Here is a 26701-nt window from a genome sequence, read left to right as displayed (position 1 = left end):
CACAGCCTAAGACTAAGCTTCACCCTAGTGCCTAACCCTAACCTCCCCTTCCACAGCCTAACCTTCACTTCATGCAGCCTAACCCTAACCTTCCCATCCCACAGCCTAACACTAACCTTCACCATAGTGCCTAACCCTAACCTCCCATCCCGCAGCCTAAACCTAACCCTGCCTGGCATACTTAGAGAGAGAGAGAAGGGGAGACAGACAGAGAGGGGGAGAGAGAGAGAGAAAGAGAGAGGGGGGAGAAAGAGAGAGAGAGAGTAGAAAGAGAAAAAAAGAGAAGGGGAGAGAGAGAAGGGTGGGAGACAGAGAGAAGGGGAGAAACAAAGAGAGACAAGAAAGAAGGGGGCACAGAGAGAGAGAGAGAAGGGGGGAGACACACACAGTGAGAGAAGTGGGATAGACAGATAGACAAAAGAGTGGGGACACAGAGAGCGCGAGAGAGACGGGGAGAGAAAGGGGAGAGAGAAGGAAGAAAGAGATAAGGGGACAGAGAGAGAGAGAGAGAAAGAGAAGGGGGAAGATACAGAGAGAGAGAGAGAGAGAGAGAGAGGAGGGGAAGAGAGAGAAAAGGGGGGAGAAAGAGAGAGAAGGGGGAGACACAGAGAGAGAGAGAGAGAGAGAGAGAGAGAGAGAGAGAGAGAGAGAGAGAAAAGGGAGAGACAGTGAGAGAGGGGGGAGGAAGAGGAGAGAGAAGGGGGGCTGGGGGAGAAAGATAGGGGGAAGATAGAGAGAGACAGAGAAAGAGAAGGGGAGAGAGTCAAGGGGGAGACAGAAATAGATAGACAGAAGGGAGAGACACAGAGAGAGAGTGAGGGAGGGGAGAGAGAAAGGGGGAGGAGAGAGAGTGGGGGAGTAAGAGAGAGAGAAAAAAGAGAAGGGGAGAGAGAGAGAAGGGTGGGAGCCAGAGAGAAGGGGAGAGACAATAGAGAAGGGGACAGAGAGAGAAGGGGGAGGCGCACACAGTGAGAGAAGTTGGGTAGACATATAGACAAAAGAGTGGGGACACAGAGAGCAAGAGATATGGGGGTGAGAGAGAGAAAGGGGAGAGAGAAGGGGGAAGAGACAGAGAGTAAGGGACAGAGAGAGAGAAGGGGGAAGATACAGAGAGAGAGAGAGAATGGGGAAGTTACAGAGAGAGGTGAGGGTGAGAGAGGAGAGAAAAGGGGGAGAAAGAGAGAGAAGGGGGAGAGACAGAGAGAGAAGGGAGAGATAGGGGGAGGGAGAGGAGAGAGAAAGGGGGTTGGGGGAGAAAGATAGGAGGGACATAGAAAGAGACAGAGAGAAAGAGAAGGGGTGGAGACCGAGAGAGAGTGAAGGGGGTGACAGAAAGAGATAGACAGAAGGGGGAGACACAGAGAGAGAGAGGGGAAGGGAGAGAGAAAAAGGGGGGAGACAGAGAGAGGGGGATGTGAGAGAGAGGGAGAGGGGGGGAGAGTGAGAGAGGAGAGAGAATGGGGGAGTCAGAAGGAGAAAGAAAAAAAGAGAAGGGGGGAGAGAGAGAGAAGGGTGGAAGACAGAGAGAGAGAGAAAAAAGAGAGAAGGATGGGAGACAGAGATAGAGAGAGAAGGGGGAGACAGAGAGAGAGAAAAAGAAGGCTGTGAGACACAGAGAGAGAGAGGGAGAGAGAGAGAAAGAATGAGGGAAAAAGAGAGAGAAGGGTGGGAGACACACACTTACAGCGGTATGTACTAAGGGAAATATGTGGTGAAACCCCCGCATTTTCAAATGTACTAAGACCCGGCCACCCACATATCGTCGTGGAGGGTATCGCCATCTTTTTATGGCAATGCCCTATAGAAGCCTATGGGCTTCTTTCCGCAACCCGTCGCACAGCACCACACCGGCCGCTTACGCCGACCCCCTCTCACCGGCTCCATGATCCCCCACCTCCTCCTCCCTCGCATCACAGCCATGTCTCCTTCCGGCTGCAAGGAGGAGGAGCCCAGGGACTCCCAGCACATGTCTCCTCCCAGGGCTGGGAGGTGACAGACCCCACAGAGATCCCCTGCAAACCTTCTCACAGGTATCGCAGGGGGCCTCTGTCACCGTATTGCGATGTTAATCGCGATGGGCGGCGATGTATTTTAATACATCCTGAGGGAGAAGGGGAGACAGAGAGAGAAAGAAGGGGTGAGACAGAGAGAAAAGGGGGAGACACAGAGAAAGAGAGAGAGAAGGTGTATACAGAGAGAGAGAGAAAGAGAGAGGGGGAGACAGGGAAATAAAGGGTTGAAATAGGCATCCCCTAACTCCCCCTACAGGCAGTACTGTGTACCTTCTCCGCTACAGCCAGCACTGTGTACCTCCTTCCTTACAGGCAGCACTGTGTACCTCCTCCGCTACAGGCAGCACTGTGTACCTCCTCCGCTACAGGCAGCACTGTGTACCTCCCCCCCCTCGTACAGGCGGCACTGTGTAGCCCCTCCATATAGGTGGCACTGTGTACCACCCCACCCCGGCAGAACTGTGTACCCCCCCCCCCACCCCATACAGGCGGCATTGTGTACCCCCCCCACCCCATACAGGCGGTACAGTATACCTCCCCCCCACCTCATACAGGCAGCACTGTGTACCCCCCACCCAATACATGCACCACTGTGTACCTCCCCTCCCCCACCTCATACAGGCAGCATTGTGTACCTCTCTCCCCACCCCATACAGGCAGCACTGTATAAACCCCCCACCACCACCCCTATACAGGCAGCATTGTGTAACCCCCCCTCCCCCCCTCCCCACACACACACACACCCCATACAGACAGCACTGTGTAACCCCCCTCCCCCCCCCACACACACCCCATACAGGCAGCACTGTGTAACCCCCCCTTCCCACACACACACACCCCACACAGGCAGCACTGTGTAACCCCCCCCCCCTCTCCCCCACACACACCTCATACAGGCAGCACTGTGTAACCCCCCCAACACACACACACACACACACACACTCACCTCATACAGGCAGCATTGAGTACCATTCCCCCCCCCCCCATCCCATACAGGCAGCACTGTGTAGCTACCCCCCCTTCCTTGTACCTTTGACTGTAGCATCCGTTATTAGCCCCCCGGCGGCAGTGCGGCGGGTCCCCGGCATTAGCACTGGCAGGTTTTAGCGCTATTAAGCCCCGGCAACAACAAGCAGCGCACGAGGGAAGAAGGTGAGAGGAGGGGGAGGAACCAAGAGTGGAAAGGCTGGACTGCCTCGGCCAGCGGCCAGCCTCTTAGCACTGGATCCGCACCGAGGCGCATGGAGTGCGTTCTACTGCACTGCGCTGCACTAGTCAGTGTATATGTGTACTATATAAGGGTGAGGAGGGAGGGAGTGAGTGAGCGGGGCATTGGACAGCCGCCGATGGTGATAAAAAAAATTATATTTTTTTCTTGTCACCAATATCTACCAGGACTGTCTGGGCCTATTTTCATGGGGGGCCTGGAGCTGCAGCTCCACCCGCCCCATTGTTAATCCGGCCCTGTCTGCAGCACAGGACACAGAGTCCTTGGACATTATAATGTGGGATATACACACACACACACACACAGGAAAATGTCAGCCACAGTTTCCCCCAGAGTACCTTCAGAGAGAGACAGAGTATAAGGAGCCAGCCACACAGGGCCCTGTAGGCAATTATTATGATAAAAGCCTGGCGCTGACTAAATACCCTTAATAGATTAATTAGTTGTATTTTCACTCTCCCCCCTGTCTATATCCCTGTTACCGCAGTGGTATAGCTGGAAGCATGTGGAGGGCAGCGCTCCCTGTCAGCATCTCCTACGATCTGCAAGGAGAAAATGGCGCTGGTGAGTGCTGGATCTGCTCTGGGAGGAAGCCCCGGCCATAGCCAGATTAAGGGGGGGTCGCAGGGCATACTGTACCCCGGGCCCCCCTTTGTTAGGGGGCCCCCCAGCAAGAGCACACTAACATCGCTAGCTTTCCCTCTTATACAATAGCAGAACCAGACAGCCAGAATGCGAGCTGGGCAGCATGCATTGCAGGCAGAGTATCAGGTTTTATGAGCTACCAATTGAGCTGTCCGACCAGAGGAGAGATAGGAGGGTGGAGAAAGCTGTAAGTGACACGGGGATCACAGCTTCTTTAATTCCCTGACTGGGTGTCTGAGTCCTGTGTAATCTGTTATCTAATTAGGGTCTAGAGAGAGACACACATACAGAGTCCTCCTGAGTCCTGTACCAGTGTGTAAGTAGTACAGAGGCTGCTGCTACTATTCATATCCGACTGAGGAAGCCGCCGAGCGTTTACAGGCGGAGAAACGCGTCTCATTGTTTTTACTCACCTATGATCAACCTACCACGAGTATACCTCAACACGCTGGGAAGAATTCTAAAGGATCTCCGGATAAGGCTCATGAAAAGGTATCCGAGCACCAGAGCCGGGAGTGAGTAAAGAATTTTTGACCCAGGAGGAAAGTGGTAATATATAACATGGCCATGTTTTAAAAATATCAGCTGAACTTTTAACATCGCTATAAGCAAAAGCAATTGCATATCTCTTTGCATGTCAATCTATAAGCAATTAATTGGCTGCTGCCATATACTAAACTAGTTCTGAACACCAGCTGAGCTGCATGAACTTTTATTATTATCTGGAGGAACTGTAACAGCTGTTATTTAATATAGCAACAATCCGAAAAAAAGCTTCCATCCTAAGCTGAATGAGCAATCTAATATCAATTTAGAGGCTGGAGACCTCTACAGCATTGGAAGGAAACATTTTGTTGCATTTGTATCCAATTGTTTCAGTGGTGGATTGAAAAATCAAGTATACAGAGCAGAGCTATTGTATTATATTATATATTATTGATGTATTATTGTTTTATTGGCTTGAATTTTAATATATATAAGTGATATGTGGAAACAGATTTATAGGTAGGTGAAAAGGGCTATTTTAGCTGAAGAAAAATCTAGATAAAATTAATGAATAAAAATATTTTATTAAAGAAATCTATTAGCGCTGTCTGTTTTTTCCCTTTTTTCTTTTGCGCATATTGCTACTATTCTTGCATGTGACAGGATAAATTATAGATTTGTTTTCTATGTGTATTTTAAGGTTGTATAAGTTATCTTTGTTCCACTACAAGAAAATGTTATAAAATAGTTGTCATTGAATAGGTGGAGCTATAAACCGTAACCATGCATTATTAAACTATTCGTTTAAATCTAATATACCACATTGGGTTATATTTAATATACACAATCCATACATCCTAACATAATCCAGTCCTGGAGGGATAACATGCTGTCTTAAGTTATCACTGCAATCACCTGTGTTGAAATACCTTTCTTATCTATTAAATAGTTCAACACAGGTGACACCAATCATGTATTAAGAAGGAAGTCCAGATATAAAGTATTTTGTCCCTCCTGGAATGAGTCATGTTGGGGGTATGCACAATCTAAAATACACTTCCCAACCTTCCACTGGGGGCCCCCTTGTCTTAAGTGCCCCGGGCACCCTCAAGGCTTAATCCGGCCCTGGCCCCGGCCCTTGTAATGGTAAGCGGCTTACCGCACTAATGTTTGAACTGGCCTGAGGTTTTGTTAGTGCTAACAGCGGGATTAGCCCCTATTAGCTGCTGGACCAGTGTAGGGTGTATTCGCGCTGGCTCAGGAAGCCCCTCACAGCTCCTACACAGTGTGTTGCTGAGCCTTCCCGGAGCGCAGCCTGTCAGAGCTGCGCTCCCACCCTTGTGCCACCATATCCGCCGGCGACCCGCTAACCGTGATGCCGGCGCTGTGCTCACCACATCTTCAATCTTCTGGCTCTGATAGGGGGTGGCGGCCGTGCTGCAGGAGTGAGCGGTCGCCTCGTGGGCTAACGATCAGCACCCTCAGGAGCTCAGTGTCCTGTCAGTGGAGACAGAGAACCATTAACTCTTCAGGAAGTTGGTTCCTACTCCCCCCCCCCCCCTAAGTCCCACGAAGCAGAGAGGCTGTTGCCAGCAGAGCTGCCATGAGAAATTCTGGGCCCCGGTACAACATATATATAGGTCTATATATATAGTTTTTATATATATATATATATATATATATATTACTGACACTAATGGTAATGTATGGATGCATGTATTATATAATATTTATATAGAATTTATAAGACACAGTGCCATCTCTGTCACTCACAGTCACAGTTCTCAGCTCACAGTGTTGCAGCCTAACAGGCTTTCTCTCGACGAGGTGACAGCCCTGCTGCTGATTCTTACAACTGAGCTGAGCTGCGCCACTTCTTAAACCCACATGCCAGGCCCAGCCAGCTGCATGCCTGCCCACCTCCCAGTCCCTACCCACCTCCCAGTCCCTGCCCACCTCCCGGAGCTTGTTGATTCTGAAGAGACCATCCAGAGCCGGCTGCAGAGATTGACTCGCGAGATGATATCAGCCGGTGGAAGTGGCTGTGAGGGGCGTCCATGACAGGGAACAAATAGCCAGGTGACACACACATATATCCCCCACTCCCGGCGGCCCGACGCGCTGCTCGCCTGCCCGTCTGCCCACCGATTTATAATAAAGGAAAAAAATAATCCACCAAAAAAATGGCTACTGGTGTGCTCTGTCCTGGTCCCCTTGGCATGCCTGGGACTGGGTAATCTGTACCACCTCCCCCCTTTCTCGACACAACTGGTTGCCAGCAGCCTCCCTGTACCTAACAAACTTAAGAAAATAATAAAAAAAAACTCCTAGGAGCTTCCCTAGCTGTGACCGGCTCCTCCGGGCACATTTTCTAAACTGAGTCTGGTGGGAGGGGCATAGAGGGAAGAGCCAGCCCACACTATTAAACTCTTAAAGTGCCAGGGGCTCCCAAAGGACCTGTCTATACCCCATGGTACTAAATTGGACCCCAGCATCCTCTAGGACGTAAGAGAAAGATATGAAATAGATGCAGATGGGTTAAGTATTGTACAGACAAAATTATCATCACAAGATACTATAATTAGCTGATGAACTAATTCCAGATCCATGATAAGACTAATGCTTTGTGTAAAATAATGAAAAGATGGAACATGTGACGGTAAATTTATACTTATGCAACTGGAACACAAATCACATGGAAACTTACACCAGTCCCTTATCACTGAGGAACTATAGACTCTCTTCATTACAAAGTCCTGTGGCTGCCTCAGCACAAATAAGGTAATTCAGGGTAGTTAAAATGTAATTTGCTGCTAATCACTTATAAGAATTCCATGTAAACCCTTATTACCAGTTCTAGATTTTTGTGGAATAAAGACGCCTTACGTCTGACATAGAGTCCTGTGTTCTCTGCATCTCTTAAATGGGTTTCTGTCAATTCTATATATAATAGATATGAATGATACATGCTGTATTTAAGGCGCAACAATCCAACATTACAAGGTACTGTATATAAAACTAGCAAAAGGTGTTCTTTACATTAACCTCATGCTGCACATTGTATCCCTCTGCAAATTACCTCAGTACCAATTTCACAGATAACTGCATAGATTCATTTGGCAATTCCTAGACTGAACAGGGTAGTCCCATGGCCAGGGTGGCACTTCTAAATTAGGCCATGACTTCAGCCTCCTTGGTGCTGTAGAACAGTGCTGTGAGTAGGCCACAGCTATCGGCATAATTCAGCATTCTGCTGGTTTGCAATGGCTGCCAAACACATTATGCACTCATGAGAGCCACAGTATCTTTACAGACCTCTCCCTGGTAAACAGTGTGTAGTACCAGAAGCTCTCCCACTGCCAATGTCCCCTTACTCAACCACACTACCCTTCATCTGGACGTGGAAGGGGTCCCTGGGTTAAAGTGATGGTGATTTGGGTTGTGAGTGTATCAACAAGTAAGTGAAGGTAACAGCAGTTTTATCCATAGTGGGTTTTATATTGCTGTATGTAAGAAAAACATATTGGAAGTAGCTTCGCTTGTGACGCCAGTTTTTTCAAAGCTATTGTTTGTGACAGGCTTCCTCCTGAGTATTAAACTCACAACTATTCACTAGAGATGAGCGGGTTCGGTTCCTCGGAAACCGAACTCGCCCGAACTTCATGTTTTTTTATACGGGTCCGAGGGACTCGGATCTTCCCGCCTTGCTCGGTTAACCCGAGCGCGCCCGAACGTCATCATCCCGCTGTCGGATTCTCGCGAGGCTCGGATTCTATCGCGAGACTCGGATTCTATATAAGGAGCCGCGCGTCGCCGCCATTTTCACACGTGCATTGAGATTCATAGGGAGAGGACGTGGCTGGCGTCCTCTCCGTTTATAGAGAAGAGAAGAAGAGAGTGAGACTAGAGTAGAGAGAGACACAGTAGTAATTTTGGGGAGCATTAGGAGGAGTACTACTACTTGCTGAAGTGATAGATAGATAGATAGTGTGACTGTATAATGTATATCTGACTTGTGGGGGAGACACTGACAGTGGGGAGCAGTTAGAGTCTGAGAGCAGGACTCAGGAGTACATATAACGTACAGTGCACACTTTTGCTGCCAGAGTGCCACACTGCCATTGTGACCACACTGACCACCAGTATAATATATATTGTGATTGTCTGCTTAGGAGTACTACTTGCAAGTTGCTGATAGTGTGACCAGTGAGTGACCTGACCACCAGTTTAATAATCACCACCAGTTTAATATATATATATATATATATATATATATATATAATTGTATATAATATATATATAATATTGTATACCACCTACCCGTTTTTTTTTTCTTTCTTCTTCTTTATACATACTACTATAGTAGCTTACTGTAGCAGTCTGCGGTGCTGCTGAGCTGACAGTGTCCAGCAGGTCCGTCATCAGTCATTACATAATAAATATATATACCTGTCCGGCTGCAGTACTAGTGATATTATATATATATATATATATATTAATTTCATCTCATTATCATCCAGTCTATATTAGCAGCAGACACAGTACGGTAGTCCACGGCTGTAGCTACCTCTGTGTCGGCAGTCGCTGGTCCATCCATAATTGTATACCACCTACCCGTGTTTTTTCTTTTTCTTTCTTCTTGATACATACTACTATAGTAGCTTACTGTAGCAGTCTGCGGTGCTGCTGAGCTGACAGTGTCCAGCAGGTCCGTCATCAGTCATTACATAATAAATATATATACCTGTCCGGCTGCTGTACTAGTGATATTATATATATATATATATATATATATATATATATATTAATTTCATCTCATTATCATCCAGTCTATATTAGCAGCAGACACAGTACGGTAGTCCACGGCTGTAGCTACCTCTGTGTCGGCAGTCGCTGGTCCATCCATAATTGTATACCACCTACCCGTGTTTTTTTTTTTTTCTTTCTTCTTGATACATACTACTATAGTAGCTTACTGTAGCAGTCTGCGGTGCTGCTGAGCTGACAGTGTCCAGCAGGTCCGTCATCAGTCATTACATAATAAATATATATACCTGTCCGGCTGCAGTACTAGTGATATTATATATATATATATATATATATTAATTTCATCTCATTATCATCCAGTCTATATTAGCAGCAGACACAGTACGGTAGTCCACGGCTGTAGCTACCTCTGTGTCGGCAGTCACTGGTCCATCCATAATTGTATACCACCTACCCGTGTTTTTTTTTTCTTTCTTTCTTCTTGATACATACTACTATAGTAGCTTACTGTAGCAGTCTGCGGTGCTGCTGAGCTGACAGTGTCCAGCAGGTCCGTCATCAGTCATTACATAATAAATATATATACCTGTCCGGCTGCAGTACTAGTGATATTATATATATATATATATATATATTAATTTCATCTCATTATCATCCAGTCTATATTAGCAGCAGACACAGTACGGTAGTCCACGGCTGTAGCTACCTCTGTGTCGGCAGTCGCTGGTCCATCCATAATTGTATACCACCTACCCGTGTTTTTTTTTTTTCTTTCTTCTTGATACATACTACTATAGTAGCTTACTGTAGCAGTCTGCGGTGCTGCTGAGCTGACAGTGTCCAGCAGGTCCGTCATCAGTCATTACATAATAAATATATATACCTGTCCGGCTGCAGTACTAGTGATATTATATATATATATATATATATATTAATTTCATCTCATTATCATCCAGTCTATATTAGCAGCAGACACAGTACGGTAGTCCACGGCTGTAGCTACCTCTGTGTCGGCAGTCGCTGGTCCATCCATAAGTATACTAGTATCCATCCATCTCCATTGTTTACCTGAGGTGCCTTTTAGTTGTGCCTATTAAAATATGGAGAACAAAAATGTTGAGGTTCCAAAATTAGGGAAAGATCAAGATCCACTTCCACCTCGTGCTGAAGCTGCTGCCACTAGTCATGGCCGAGACGATGAAATGCCAGCAACGTCGTCTGCCAAGGCCGATGCCCAATGTCATAGTACAGAGCATGTAAAATCCAAAACACCAAATATCAGTAAAAAAAGGACTCCAAAATCTAAAATAAAATTGTCGGAGGAGAAGCGTAAACTTGCCAATATGCCATTTACCACACGGAGTGGCAAGGAACGGCTGAGGCCCTGGCCTATGTTCATGGCTAGTGGTTCAGCTTCACATGAGGATGGAAGCACTTAGCCTCTCGCTAGAAAAATGAAAAGACTCAAGCTGGCAAAAGCACCGCAAAGAACTGTGCGTTCTTCCAAATCCCAAATCCACAAGGAGAGTCCAATTGTGTCGGTTGCGATGCCTGACCTTCCCAACACTGGACGTGAAGAGCATGCGCCTTCCACCATTTGCACGCCCCCTGCAAGTGCTGGAAGGAGCACCCGCAGTCCAGTTCCTGATAGTCAGATTGAAGATGTCAGTGTTGAAGTACACCAGGATGAGGAGGATATGGGTGTTGCTGGCGCTGGGGAGGAAATTGACAAGGAGGATTCTGATGGTGAGGTGGTTTGTTTAAGTCAGGCACCCGGGGAGACACCTGTTGTCCGTGGGAGGAATAGGGCCGTTGACATGCCTGGTGAAAATACCAAAAAAATCAGCTCTTCGGTGTGGAAGTATTTCAACAGAAATGCGGACAACATTTGTCAAGCCGTGTGTTGCCTTTGTCAAGCTGTAATAAGTAGGGGTAAGGACGTTAACCACCTCGGAACATCCTCCCTTATACGTCACCTGCAGCGCATTCATAATAAGTCAGTGACAAGTTCAAAAACTTTGGGCGACAGCGGAAGCAGTCCACTGACCAGTAAATCCCTTCCTCTTGTAACCAAGCTCACGCAAACCACCCCACCAACTCCCTCAGTGTCAATTTCCTCCTTCCCCAGGAATGAATAGTCCTGCAGGCCATGTCACTGGCAATTCTGACGAGTCCTCTCCTGCCTGGGATTCCTCCGATGCATCCTTGCGTGTAACGCCTACTGCTGCTGGCGCTGCTGTTGTTGCTGCTGGGAGTCGATGGTCATCCCAGAGGGGAAGTCGTAAGCCCACTTTTACTACTTCCACCAAGCAATTGACTGTCCAACAGTCCTTTGCGAGGAAGATGAAATATCACAGCAGTCATCCTGTTGCAACGTGGATAACTGAGGCCTTGACAACTATGTTGGTGTTAGACGTGCGTCCGGTATCCGCCGTTAGTTCACAGGGAACTAGACAATTTGTGGAGGTAGTGTGCCCCCGTTACCAAATACCATCTAGGTTCCACTTCTCTAGGCAGGCGATACCGAGAATGTACACGGACGTCAGAAAAAGACTCACCAGTGTCCTAAAAAATGCAGTTGTACCCAATGTCCACTTAACCACGGACATGTGGACAAGTGGAGCAGGGCAGGGTCAGGACTATATGACTGTGACAGCCCACTGGGTAGATGTATGGACGCCCGCCGCAAGAACAGCAGCGGCGGCACCAGTAGCAGCATCTCGCAAACGCCAACTCTTTCCTAGGCAGGCTACGCTTTGTATCACCGGTTTCCAGAATACGCACACAGCTGAAAACCTCTTACGGCAACTGAGGAAGATCATCGCGGAATGGCTTACCCCAATTGGACTCTCCTGTGGATTTGTGGCATCGGACAACGCCAGCAATATTGTGTGTGCATTAAATATGGGCAAATTCCAGCACGTCCCATGTTTTGCACATACCTTGAATTTGGTGGTGCAGAATTTTTTAAAAAACGACAGGGGCGTGCAAGAGATGCTGTCGGTGGCCAGAAGAATTGCGGGACACTTTCGGAGGACAGGCACCACGTACAGAAGACTGGAGCACCACCAAAAACGCCTGAACCTGCCCTGCCATCATCTGAAGCAAGAAGTGGTAACGAGGTGGAATTCAACCCTGTATATGCTTCAGAGGTTGGAGGAGCAGCAAAAGGCCATTCAAGCCTATACAATTGAGCACGATATAGGAGGTGGAATGTACCTGTCTCAAGCGCAGTGGAGAATGATTTCAACGTTGTGCAAGGTTCTGCAACCTTTTGAACTTGCCACACGTGAAGTCAGTTCAGACACTGCCAGCCTGAGTCAGGTCATTCCCCTCATCAGGCTTTTGCAGAAGAAGCTGGAGGCATTGAAGGAGGAGCTAAAAGGGAGCGATTCCGCTAGGCATGTGGGACTTGTGGATGGAGCCCTTAATTTGCTTAACAAGGATTCACGGGTGGTCAATCTGTTGAAATCAGAGCACTACATTTTGGCCACCGTGCTCGATCCTAGATTTAAAACCTACCTTGGATCTCTCTTTCCGGCAGACACAAGTCTGCTGGGGTTCAAAGACCTGCTGGTGACAAAATTGTCAAGTCAAGCGGAACGCGACCTGTCAACATCTCCTCCTTCACATTCTCCCGCAACTGGGGGTGCGAGGAAAAGGCTCAGAATTCCGAGCCCACCCGCTGGCGGTGATGCAGGGCAGTCTGGAGCGACTGCTGATGCTGACATCTGGTCCGGACTGAAGGACCTGACAACGATTACGGACATGTCGTCTACTGTCACTGCATATGATTCTCTCCCCATTGAAAGAATGGTGGAGGATTATATGAGTGACCGCATCCAAGTAGGCACGTCAGACAGTCCGTACTTATACTGGCAGGAAAAAGAGGCAATTTGGAGGCCCTTGCACAAACTGGCTTTATTCTACCTAAGTTGCCCTCCCACAAGTGTGTACTCCGAAAGAGTGTTTAGTGCCGCCGCTTACCTTGTCAGCAATCGGCGTACGAGGTTACTTCCAGAAAATGTGGAGAAGATGATGTTCATTAAAATGAATTATAATCAATTCCTCCGTGGAGACATTGACCAGCAGCAATTGCCTCCACAAAGTAGTACACAGGGAGCTGAGATGGTGGATTCCAGTGGGGACGAATTGATAATCTGTGAGGAGCGGGATGTACACAGTGATATATCGGAGGATGATGATGAGGTGGACATCTTGCCTCTGTAGAGCCAGTTTGTGCAAGGAGAGATTAATTGCTTCTTTTTCGGTGGGGGTCCAAACCAACCCGTCATTTCAGTCACAGTCGTGTGGCAGACCCTGTCACTGAAATGCTGGGTTGGTTAAAGTGTGCATGTCCTGTTTATACAACATAAGGGTGGGTGGGAGGGCCCAAGGACAATTCCATCTTGCACCTCTTTTTTCTTTCATTTTTATTTGCGTCATGTGCTGTTTGGGGAGTGTTTTTTGGAAGGGCCATCCTGCGTGCCACTGCAGTGCCACTCCTAGATGGGCCAGGTGTTTGTGTCGGCCACTAGGGTCGCTTATCTTACTCACACAGATACCTCATTGCGCCTCTTTTTTTCTTCTTTGCGTCATGTGCTGTTTGGGGAGTGTTTTTTGGAAGGGCCATCCTGCGTGCCACTGCAGTGCCACTCCTAGATGGGCCAGGTGTTTGTGTCGGCCACTAGGGTCGCTTATCTTACTCACACAGCTACCTCATTGCGCCTCTTTTTTTCTTCTTTGCGTCATGTGCTGTTTGGGGAGTGTTTTTTGGAAGGGCCATCCTGCGTGCCACTGCAGTGCCACTCCTAGATGGGCCAGGTGTTTGTGTCGGCCACTAGGGTCGCTTATCTTACTCACACAGCTACCTCATTGCGCCTCTTTTTTTCTTCTTTGCGTCATGTGCTGTTTGGGGAGTGTTTTTTGGAAGGGCCATCCTGCGTGACACTGCAGTGCCACTCCTAGATGGGCCAGGTGTTTGTGTCGGCCACTAGGGTCGCTTATCTTACTCACACAGCTACCTCATTGCGCCTCTTTTTTTCTTCTTTGCGTCATGTGCTGTTTGGGGAGTGTTTTTTGGAAGGGCCATCCTGCGTGACACTGCAGTGCCACTCCTAGATGGGCCAGGTGTTTGTGTCGGCCACTAGGGTCGCTTAGCTTAGTCATCCAGCGACCTCGGTGCAAATTTTAGGACTAAAAATAATATTGTGAGGTGTGAGGTATTCAGAATAGACTGAAAATGAGTGGAAATTATGGTTTTTGAGGTTAATAATACTTTAGGATCAAAATGACCCCCAAATTCTATGATTTAAGCTGTTTTTTTAGTGTTTTTTGAAAAAAACACCCGAATCCAAAACACACCCGAATCCGACAAAAAAAATTCGGTGAGGTTTTGCCAAAACGCAGTCGAACCCAAAACACGGCCGCGGAACCGAACCCAAAACCAAAACACAAAACCCGAAAAATTTCAAGTGCACATCTTTACTATTCACGTAATAAATGTTTTCAATTACCAAATGGTGACATATGCAATAAACACAGTCCCAATGTGTTCTCGATCTCATAAGATTTATTTATTTATTTATTACCAGTTATTTCTATAGTGCACACATATTCTGCAGCGCTTTGCAGAGAATATTTGTCCATTCACATCAGTCACTTTCCCAGTGGAGCTTACAATCTATATTCCCTACCACATATACACACACACATTAATTAACGCTAGGGTTAATTTTGTTTGGAGCCAATTAACCTACCAGTATAGTTTTAGATTGTGGGAGAAAACTGGAGTACCCGGAGGAAGCCCATGCAAGCACGGGGAGCATATACAAACTCCACACAGTTGGGACCATGGTGGGAATTGAATCCTTGACCTCAGTGCTAACCATTGCGCCATCTGTACTGCCCATTATCTAAAACAAGCAGTGTCAGGCTGGGGCATGAAGGGCCTACCAGAAGAATGCAGTGGTAGAGCCCCATGCTTAAGGGTGTGGCCATTCTCCAGAGGGGGTGTGGCCAGCAACCACATTGGTTTGCCTACACATTAGAGAGTTCATGGGCTGGCCCCTTGATAAATATATTTAGTAAATACTGCTAGTACATGCATTATAATGTGCCAGAATGATCTCAGAAATGCACTGTAGAAAATACACCATAGCCCTGTGCAGGATAAGGTAACATACTGTATGCATAATAATGTATAATTCAAGTGCACAATCTGAAGCACAATCTCTAAGGGAGGAGGTGGGTACCCAGGCAGTGGGGCTTACCGGGGTTTCCCCTGTACCTCGGAGGGCCAGTCCAACACTGGAAACAAGGAGTATTTATTATTTCTATTGATATCTCCATAATACTTCAATATATAGAATAATCATTTATAGACATTTCATTTAAATACACCAATAAGTAAATCCCCATCATAGATGTTTAATCTGTATATAAATGAGAACCAGTTGTTCTCTTTAGTGGCTGTTAAAGTACAGTACAATGCCACATCTGAAGAACCAGCAGGTTGGCCCTCAGTCAGTATGGAAGGACATCACTGAGGTGGCTGATACAGGGAACTAATTATAGGATAGAATTAATGCTTTGGTATATGCCGCGCTGCCACAATTATAGGCTGTACACACCGTGCCAATCTTTAGCACATGTGTCTGCCAGAGAGTCCCTCTTACACATATATATATTGAGTATCCTCTGTGAAATGAGCACATTAAGTAATGATAAGGGATGTGTGGCCTGTAACTGCAAATTCTGTAATTATTAGGACACTGTAATTTTCATGGCTGTGTGTGGCCTTTTGCCTTGATCTCTACTCAGTGGACAGTCATAGGGTAATTACCATTGCAATGCACAAACTGGCTAATTATAATAGGGAAGATTGCATCATTAACTTAGGTTCAGGACAGAGAATGGAACTTGCCTTTTCCATGAATATCATTGATGCAAATTTCACCTTTATAATGGCTAAAGAGATGTATTTATAAATTACACAAAGTGGCCTAGTTAAACATTAAATGTTCGCTGAATATTTCCTGAAAACAGCAGTTGTCAGGGGGTACTGGCAAATATTAAGGATCTAGCTATACTGGGACATAGATATACCGGGATATACTTTATTTAGGAAGGACAGTATGGGAACAATCGGAGGAAGGGTAGCAATGTATGTAAAAAAAAAAAAAGAATAAATACTACCTTAATACAAAGTATTGAAGAAAAAACTGAGACCCATTGGTTGACCATGGAAACATGAGAAGTTGATTTCTCGTATTGGGGTGATATACAGGCCACCAGGTCACAAAGATGAACTGGGCAAGAACCTATAGCAGGACATCACTAAATGACATTAACAGGAGAGGTAATAATCATGGGAGACTTTAATCTTCCTGATGTAAACTGGGAGGTGTCTGTTGCTATTTCCACTGGAAGTAGGGACACAGGGAGCATCCCTCTACCAATTGGTGAGGGAGTCCAAATGGTTAGACGCAATATTAGACATACGGTAAGTACTTACAAATGGAGACAATACCTGACGTAAAAGTGGTGAAAACTTGGGATTCAGTAATCATCAAGCAGTATGGTTTAGCATAAGGACTCATCCCATACAAAAACAAGGTGTTAGATTTTGTTGGGATGGGAAAATGTTTAAGCAATTCTTTGGCAGAGTGGAGGAACTTGGAAGGACTGAGGGAGAGATGGGAAACATTAAAAAGTGCAATATTAAAGGCAACAGACCTTAGTATCAAAAGTGTTAGGAAAAACACAAGGAAAAGGAAGCCAGTGTGGTTTGCGAAAGAACTTAGTAGCAAGAATTGTGATAGCAAGAAAGATGGCTTTTAGGAAATATAAGCAGACACAAAATAATAAAGACAAAGAGATATATCTTGTTAGACATAAGGAGACTAAGGGCGGGATGTACGGGGGTTTTACTGCACTTTCAAATGTACGAAGACCCTACCGCCGGTATTTCGCCATCTAGGGTATCGCCCCCGCCGCAGACGCCGACCCCCCTCGGCATACCTTCCTCCAGGCTGCCCTGGTACCGGAAGGTAATCTCCTCCCCTAGCAACGCAGTTGGAGGTGATAAAGCTAAATATTTATCTTATATAAAACCCTTTATGAGGTCTAAGAACACTGTACGCTATTTACGTGTGGAGAACCGTAAGGGTACGCTCGTTGCGTAACAATCGCTTAGCCGTGGTCGAGACGCTCAAGCGTCACGTTCGCTCACGGCCAAGAGATCACAGGCAGGCACGCTATTGGCTGCCGTCTAACGTAATGATTCGCTATAGCGTAGCGGACGCTCGGGACCACGAGGAGATCACCAGCGGCGCTGACGCTCACAATGTTAAACCTTTATATCTAGACCATAAACAATGTAATATGCTGTAAAGCCTTAGTGTAGAGATAGGGTGTAGATGCAACCTAGTGTAACCTTATTAACTTAAAAGCTGTTTGAGCGTCACCGACGCTCTGTGAATACTTAACACTACAAGAAATACACAGATACCTGGGCTTAGGGTCCAACGCCTAATATATATATATTATGAATGATATACTTGCAAAAGAATTAACACAATACAAGTCATACACTACAATATAACATAGACTACCTAACCAGATAACTATACATGAAATACAATACAATACTATTACGTTCAAGGGATTTACGAGAGAAAAAGGAGAAGAGAGAGAGAGAGATATGGCCCATAACAACAAGGAAAGACAATATGATTGCGGAGAAAACTTACGCACAAAGGAAACGATCGCATGCGCCTCTGGACATCCAGCTCCCGATTTTCAGCAATGATAACCGTTGAAGAGTGAGCTGGATGTGATCGGCTTGTCTATTTATGCCCCACACACAATACAATTCAATGGTCCCTACAATCTCATTGTTCATTGGACACAGGGATTTGGCTTCGCATTATAACAAAAGGTCATAGGTTGATTCATACAGGTGGGCTGTGACGATTTCCAACAGCTCAGGTGGGAGGGAAACTGGGTTTCCCGCCGCATGGCTAAGTAAGAGCAAATAATAGTAAATGGACATAAACTTCTTATGTCCATAACTATTCGCACGAGCGATTAATCCGCTCCAAACCAACACCGGAATATTGCTATTTAAATACTCTTCCGATGGGTACCAAACACCACTGTATGACCCCTGTTAGACCCTTCGTACAATACAAAGAGGGATCCCCCTGTCCAGGAACATGCTATATTAACTAAACTTTCAGAATCTATCAAAGGGACCATGATCTACAAAATACATTATATAGTGAAAATATGTAACGATTGAGTCGCACGCTACGATCACATAAACTCTACCGTAAATACGCATACCGTGCGCCTGCGGGTGCCCGCGACGGTGAGTATGCGCACGCACGGGAGAGCGTACGCATGCGCAGCGCGGACGTGTGTGAGGTGCAAATATGGTAGTGTGTATAGAGATTTTTTTCTGACTTTGACAGTGGTCCTTCCGGCTGCAGGGGGGAGGAGGAGGCGCCGGGGGCAGCCAGCTGCTGCTTCCTGGCGTGTAGGCAGTGTGGAGACCCCTGGGAGGTGACGGAGACCCCCCCGCAGACCACCTCACAGGTATCGCGTGGGCCTCCTTCACCGCATTGCGATATTGACTGCATATATTAGTACATATGCGATCAACATCGCTGCGGTAGGTGGCGAGGGGCGGCGATGTATCTTAATACATCCCGCCCTGTGAAGGAAATTAGATGTGCAAAGGCACATGCTGAGGAGAAAACAGCCCAGTCTGTGGGTAGAGGTAGCAAAACTATACGCATTTACCAGGCTTAAAGGGCCTAATTCAGACCTGATAAAAGCAGCAAACTTGTTAGCAGATGGGCAAAACCATGTGCACTGTGGGGGGGGGGGGGGAGGGCGGAGGGCAGGTGTAACATGTGCACCTGATAACAAATTTGCTGCTACGATCAGGTCTGAATTAGGCACAAACTCCGGCAGCTTTGGCTTCTCGCACACTGTTACGTTTAACTCCTACAGTGAGCTTGATTGGAACTTAGAGAAATGTATTTGATACTTTGATATGTTATTATATAATTTTATATTTTTTTCTACACCTTATATTGAATAATGAATGATGTATTACTTTTTTCATCTTATTACATTCCTATGCCTTCCATGTAGTAACACAGTACACATTATGTGCTCCTTCTTTCTAATCTAAGTATGCTGCTACTTAGTCCTTATATTCATCAGATTGGGATGCGGTTAATATACCGCCTGTCAGGATCCCGGCGTTCATAATACCGATTCTGGAATCCTGACAGCTGGGGAAATGCCGGCGGTCGGAATCCCGACCGCAGCTCGATATTCCCACTCGGGTGGTGGGTCCACACCACCTCCCAAGTAGGAATATAACCTGTGGCAAGCACAGCTCGACACTGGTCCTGAAGCGTAGTGAGCGCAGCGAGTCTTCTAGGGGACCCGCTGCTGGGATTCTGGGTGACGGGATTCCGCCGTCGGTATAGTGACAGCCGGCATCCATCTGCCGGTTTCCAGTATGTATTCCATCAGATTGCTGTAACCATCATAAAGTGAGGTATAACATACAGTAGCTGGGAGTCAATATAATACAAGTGCAAATCAGCGGCTGAAACACAATAACACATTGAAAGAATGAGCACAGCAAGACTATCCTGATATTATGCACCACAGTGTTTTATCATGTGCTTTCCATGAACTTTTCATGCTCTTCTGTATCCTTCAGGCGCTGTATTTTTAAATGAAAGTCATTCTCGGATATTTGAGCAATTGTATGGAATGTAATGACTGACATAAAACTTGTTTCTTGTTCATGCTCTTTTCCTATGTCTCCAATTCCATAAATGCCTGTTTGTTAGGACCAAGCCACAAGGCGTGATACGACAATTAACAGCCGGCTCTTTATGGTACAATGCAACATCATTAGTAGTGGGTCTCTAATGATGTGATCCATCGCTAATGGCATCCCGGAAGATCCAGAGGGTGCACTGTTCTCCTGGATAACCGGGAGAATTCCCAAATTTCGGGAGGATAGGAAAGTAAGCAGATAATGAATATATGAAACTTGCTGCCTTCTAAAATATAAACAAAGCATTAAAATATTGGAAGGGCACCATTATAAATGAATGGTTCTGTTAAGCATTTGTGTGATAACGAATCACTGAATAAGTATATACAGTATAAGTGATTTTCAACTCAACTAGTGCACAAGTTGCCGCAACACAGCTAACCTGCCGGTTCTAACACATACTGGTATGCCGGGGCTAGGCAGCTCAGAGTGTGAGGCATGTGACTACATGAAGCAGCTGCAGTAGTCGCCCACCAAAGAAGTCCAAGCCTAACTCTGGAGAGCAGACCAGGCAAGCGTGGCATAATGTAATCTAAGGGTCTCTACAAAGTGGTATAATGTAATCTAAGGATCTCTACAAAGTGGTATAATGTAATCTAAGGGTCTCTACAAAGTGGCATAATGTAATCTAAGGGTCTATACAAAGTGGCATAATGTAATCTAAGGATCTCTACAAACAAAGTGGCATAATGTAATCTGAGGGTCTCTACAAAGTGGCATAATGTGATCTAAGGTTCTCTACAAAGTGGCATAATGTGATCTAAGGGTCTCTACAAAGTGGCATAATATGATCTAAGGGTCTCTACAAAGTGGCATAATGTGATCTAAGGGTCTCTACAAAGTGGCATAATGTGATCTAAGGGTCTCTACAAAGTGGCGTAAGGTGTACCAAGACACTACAATACAAAGTGGCATAATGTGAACTAAGGTCACAACAAAGTGGCATAATGTAATCTATGGGTCTCTACAAAGTGGCATAATGTGATCTAAGGGTCTCTACAAAGTGGCATAAGGTGTACCAAGACACTACAATACAAAGTGGCATAATGTGAACTAAGGTCACAACAAAGTGGCATAATGTAATCTATGGGTCTCTACAAAGTGGCATAATGTAATCTAAGGGTATTTACAAAGCGGCATAAGGTGTATCCTGTGATATCCAGGCTATGGCGAGATTCTGGCAACTCTGTCCGTATTTCTAAAGCAGCAATAATTTGAAAAGCAAAACCAATCTTCTTTTGCCTTTTCAATGACTTGCCGGAATCTTGCCATAGCTTGCATATAACCAATCAGGTACTAACTGCCATTTCAAAGACTGTACTAAAGTAAATGACAGTTACAAGCTGATTGGTTGCTTTGGACAACTTCTACACTTTATCTCTCCCAAGAGCTTGATACATCTCCCCTGTCTCTGGTGGTCCTGCCCCCAGCAGGAGCAGATTATTGTGATTCCAGGGGAATAGAAGGGGGGAGAGATAACAGCATGCAACCTTTTACTTGTAATGTGTGTTGATATGTTCAGTTCTGTTTTGGGGTAGGTATGCCAACACTGTATAAATCATTGTATGTGGGTGTTATTCCACTGTGTGGTGTGGTATGTATTTTTATCACTAATACAGTAGGAAGATTAAAATGTGATGTAATAAAGAAAGTACACAATATACAATTCAAAAAGAGTATGCAGTCATATAGTCAACACTCATAATGCCGACACTAGATTAACAGTTATGATGTCGATGCGAACAAAATGACAATCTATGAAATTCTGACATAGTGAAAATCTTGGCATTGGCATTAGAGATAAGCTTAGGTTTATGACCAGGGTGGTCATTCCGAGTTGATCGCTAGCTGCAATCGTTCGCTGTGCAGCGATGAGTAAAAAAAACTGCACTTCTGTGCATGTGTATGCGGCGCAATGCGCACGCGCAATGTACTATTGCAACAAACGATGTAGTTTCACACATAGTCTAGCGAATCTTTTCAGTCGCACTACTAGCCGCAGAGTGATTGACATGAAGTGGGCATTTCTGGGTGTCAACTGACCGTTTTCAGGGAGTGTTCGGAAAAATGCAGGCGTGCCAGGAAAACCGCAGGCGTGGCAGGGCGTGTTTGTGATGTCAAATCCAGAACGTAACAGTCTGAAGTGATCGCAAGCGCTGAGTAGGTATTGAGCTACTCTAAAACTGCACAAAAAACTTTGCCGCCGCTCTGCGATCCTTTCGTTCGCACTTCTGCTAAGCTAAAATACACTCCCAGTGGGAGTCGGCATAGCGTTTGCACGGCTGCTAAAAACTGCTAGCGAGGGAACAACTCGGAATGACCACCCATGTCCAAACTCTCATACGAAAAATCTTGATATGGTCACTGCTGACCTAATACACCGAACTCTTCAAAAGGTGATGGTATTAATACCAGTGTTACAGACAGCCGTATGCATATGATATGTCACTAAAGTACTATATTGTGTACATTGGATACTGTAATTTTAGTATATACCAGTAACCAGAGGCGTTTTAAGAGAGTAGGGGGCCCGTGTGCAGAATTCGGGTGGGCCCTTCCTCTCCACGGCGCCTTAGGCTCTAACATTGTGCCGTAGTCTACTGCGCATACGCAGATCTCCGGAAACATGGCGCCCGCCATGCAGGGCCGGTTCGAGGGCCCTCGGCGCCCCGGGCAGGGAATGGGGGCATGGCTTAATACAGGGGGCGTGGCCAGTTACGCCCCCTGTACAGTAGAAGTGCCACTTAAATGCTGAGCGGTGCGCAATGACGTCATCGCGCACCGCACAGCAAAAGGTTCTCTCCACGAAGGGAAACTAGACACGTAGCGGAGAGGACCTTTGCTGTGCGCGATGACGTCATCGCGCACCGCTCAGCAAAGGTCCTCTCCGCAAAGGGAACTAGACGCTACGCGTCTAGTTCCCTTCACAGGGGACCACAGCCGGGACCACAGCCGCAGAGCCGGGGGACACAGCGGGCAGCGGAGGGCACAGCAGTGGCGGATCTTGCCATGGTGCGGCGCCCTCCGGATGGCGCCAGCGCCCTCCGGAAGGTGGCGCCCCGGGCAAAAGTCCTGCTTGCCTGTGGCAAGATCCGCTACTGCCGCCATGGTCCGGAGACAAATTTCTTACTGCTCATGTGTGGCGCCCATTTTGAAAGTGATTTTTGCCGCGGCTGCAGCGCCTATCGCGGGACTCCGGAATGGTAAGTATAAAACAACATGTGTGCAGTGTGGGCCCCCCTGGACCAAGGGGCCCGTGTGCACCGCACACATTGCACCCATGGTAGAAATACCTATGATAGTAACACAGTCTAGCCACATCACCTGATATAACTAGGTGCATATGTTACTATTTTATGTTAGCGCCAATGTGGACCTTATATTATGGTAAATGTGCAACACTGGTCCATATCTTACCCTTTCAGAGTTGGATGCATCTTGATAGGGATGCGGTCAGCATTCCAGCAATCGGGATGCTGGCTGTCATGTCACTAATGCCGCAATCCCGACACCATTTGGAATCCTTGCGCTGGAACGGCGACATCCCAAAGGTAAGTATCGGTGTGACGGTTAGGGTTTGGGCCTGGGGAGGGGAGGTTAGGCAGTAGAGGGGGGTAGCCGTAGCCCCCCTTCCCCCCCCCACCCGGAGTCTTAGCCCTAGTTGTCACACCCTGTGACTTAGCCCTAGCCCCCACCCCCACTATCTTAGCCCGCCTGCCACCCCAGGTAGGTTAGGGTAGTGGGAAGGGGAGGGGTAAATTAATTACCCTGTCCCATGTTGGCATTCTATTTGTCAGGGTGTCGGCTCCCATGTCACACCCTCTTAATATACGGCTCGAATAGTATGTAACACGTTTCATATTTTATTCCTGCATTTTTATGCAAAATGTGTCCAATTTAACTCCAAAGTGACAAAGAGTATAATATCTTTTTCTTTCCTCATGTTTCTCAGCTTTAACCTTATATTGCACTGCGTTTCTATGCATACAAGTACAAACCAGGTACCATGTACAAAGGCGTGGGTTTCATCCAGGTGCTCTGGTTTTCTCCCACATTCCAAGGACATACTAGTCATTTAACTGGCGGCTGATTAAATGACTATAGATTGTGAGCTCCACTGGGAGCAGAAACTAATGTGATTGATTAGATATTCACAGTAAAGTGCTTTCTAATAAGTAGGCAATAGAAGAGAGTATTGACTGCATAGGAGAGGAAAGAGTTAAACATCTGGGGAGGAGTGGACCTAGCTGTGAGGAAAGTACAGCCTTCTTTAAGGGGAGGGCTTGATATATATAGGGAAGGTGAAGCCATTTTAAGTCTCTTGGTGATCTGGTTTGGTGAGTGCTGCAGTGCCAGCAAAAACATTTGTTTTATTTGGTATTCCTGCTGTTCACAGAGATATACTGCCTCCTTATTGTGCTCTCCTCTCCAGTAGCCCAGGGTGTCCCTTGCTTTTTTGATTCAAAGGCTGCTGATATGTCCTCTCGCCCCCAGCGCATGCTAAGGGCCCCGGCTCGGTTCCGTGGGTCGGACGGACGAGCGGGCCCTGAGGCGGCGGCGGGCGGTGGGGGGGACGGGGCTCCGTCCCCTAGGGCCTCATCAGATGCCCCCTCAGGCAACGATGGCGGGGCCCGGGCGGACTCGTCGCCGGGTGCCGAGTCGGACACTCCAGCCAGACGAGGGCGGCGTGGGGGACCAGGGGTCCCTGCAGGCCGCTCGAGTGTCGGCGGGCGGCGGCCGTCCCCGCCGGGAGCCGCCGAGCCCGGTCTCATGGCGGGCGCCCGCGGGCGCGCGCGGGCGCGCGGCGGGGGGCACCAGGGTACAACAGAGGCAGTCTCTCCTTCCCCGCCGCGGTCGGCTGTTCGGGCCGGGCGGGGGGTGAGGAGGTTGCAGGGAGCTGGCGGTCGCCGCGCGGGGACTAGTCAGGAGCCTCGCGCGGCGGCCGGGCAAGAGGAGCAGTCCGGGAGGCAGCTGGCGGGTGGACGTGGGGCGCGCGCTCGCGGTGCGCGCACGCCCACGCTCGCTCCGGGCGCCGCTTGCCGCGCACGTGCGCGCGCAGCGGCGCCAGCAGAACACACAGCAACCTCGTCTTCTCCCCGGATGCCGGAGTCCGGCCGGGGGAGAGGCAGGTTGAGGGGGGGGCAGCGTGTGCCTCAGGGAGGCAGCGCTGGGGGCATGTTTAGAAATATGAATGAAGGGGACACAGCAGGAGCAACAAGGGGTGGCCGCCAACATCATCCGGGTGCACCCTCCGCTGGTCAGGTAACACGCGGGGGAGCACGCGCAGGGGGGCAGCAGGTCCCTGTCACCGTCGCCGGACGCGGCGGGGCCCGCGGCAGGAGGGGTGACAGAGAATGGGTCAGCGGCCGCAGGGCCGCGGCCCGGGCAGCTGTACACGTCAGCGGGTCCTCCCCTGGATCAGGGGATTCTTCTCCTTCCCTGGATAGCGAAGGGGAAGGATCGGAGAGGGAGAGCCTCTGGGCCGGCCGGGGGGCTCTTGCCTTCGGGTTGGAACATGAGGGGCGGGACCCCCGGGGCGCGTCGGGCGGTCAGGGGGCGCGGGCTCGCGCCCAACCAAGGACCGGTCGTCCTTTGGGCGGCGTTTCCGGGGGTCGTGCCGCATGGGATCCTCCTGGGGCCATAGCGTCGGCACTGGCCACGGTGGTGCAGGCTCTTGGGCCATTAGCTGCAGTGGCCTCCCCCAGGACAACGGCGGATTCCGGCCAAGCTGCAGGGCGCAGGGGGTCAGACAAGGTCAGGTCATCAGCGGCGCAGCGAGTGGCAAGAGCCTGCCGAGAGCTGGGGGCTGCCGCGGCGGAGCTGGAGCTAGGGCCAGACCGCGAGCGGCATGGAGGCACGGGCCCTGCGCATTCCACACGGGGTGCCCGGCGTGCGCCGCATGCGCGGGCCGGGCCCTCTTTTGTTTTGTCTTCCACAGAGGATCAAGGTGAAAGGGACTCGGCAGACTTTGCGGTGGACGAGGATTGGAATGAAGACGACGAACAATCTGAGTCGGAGAGGTCGACGGCATCCGGTGAGTTGGTGCAGTCTTTTTCAAATTCCACCGCGAGCTCGAGTTCGCGTAGCTCTTCGTCCTCCTCCTCATCCTCCTCTTTGGCGTCACAAGCGTCCGAAGCTGATAGCACTGCTAGGGCAAGGAAGGAGGCCGAGAAACTTGCCAAAAGAGCGGCTAAGCAACAGAAGAGGCGTAAGCGGCGCAGGCGAATTAGTGAAGAGGAGCGTAGGGCTAAGAAGAGGCGAGATCTGCCGGGGGTAGTGCGCTGTGAGTACACCGCAGTTATGCGGGGCCTGCGAGATAGCTGCCGCAAAAAGATACGTAGAGGTGACTTTGTGGACTTATTTGGTTTGACTAAGGCCATGAAGAAGGATTACAAGGCGGCGGACGCTACGAAGGGCATGGGAGCAGAAGCTTTCAGGTCGTTTGATAACTGGCTGGCCGGTTTTTGGGTGTTTGCGGCGTGCTATTTGGAGGACAGGCCGGAAGAGCACATGAATATCATCCGGTACCTTCATCTCGTGCACGACATGCAGCGCACATCCTCGGGTTCGGAATGGCGGCGTTATGACCAAGAGTTTAGGGAGAAGCAGGACGGGTTACGGGTCATGGACTTTGGGTTCAAAGACGTGGAGGTCTGGCTCAAAGTGACCCGGGCATCCCAGCGGGAGGATGAG

Source organism: Pseudophryne corroboree, chromosome 2 (genome assembly GCF_028390025.1).
Source record: "Pseudophryne corroboree isolate aPseCor3 chromosome 2, aPseCor3.hap2, whole genome shotgun sequence".
Lineage (NCBI taxonomy): Eukaryota > Metazoa > Chordata > Amphibia > Anura > Myobatrachidae > Pseudophryne > Pseudophryne corroboree.
This window is presented reverse-complemented; position numbering follows the sequence as displayed.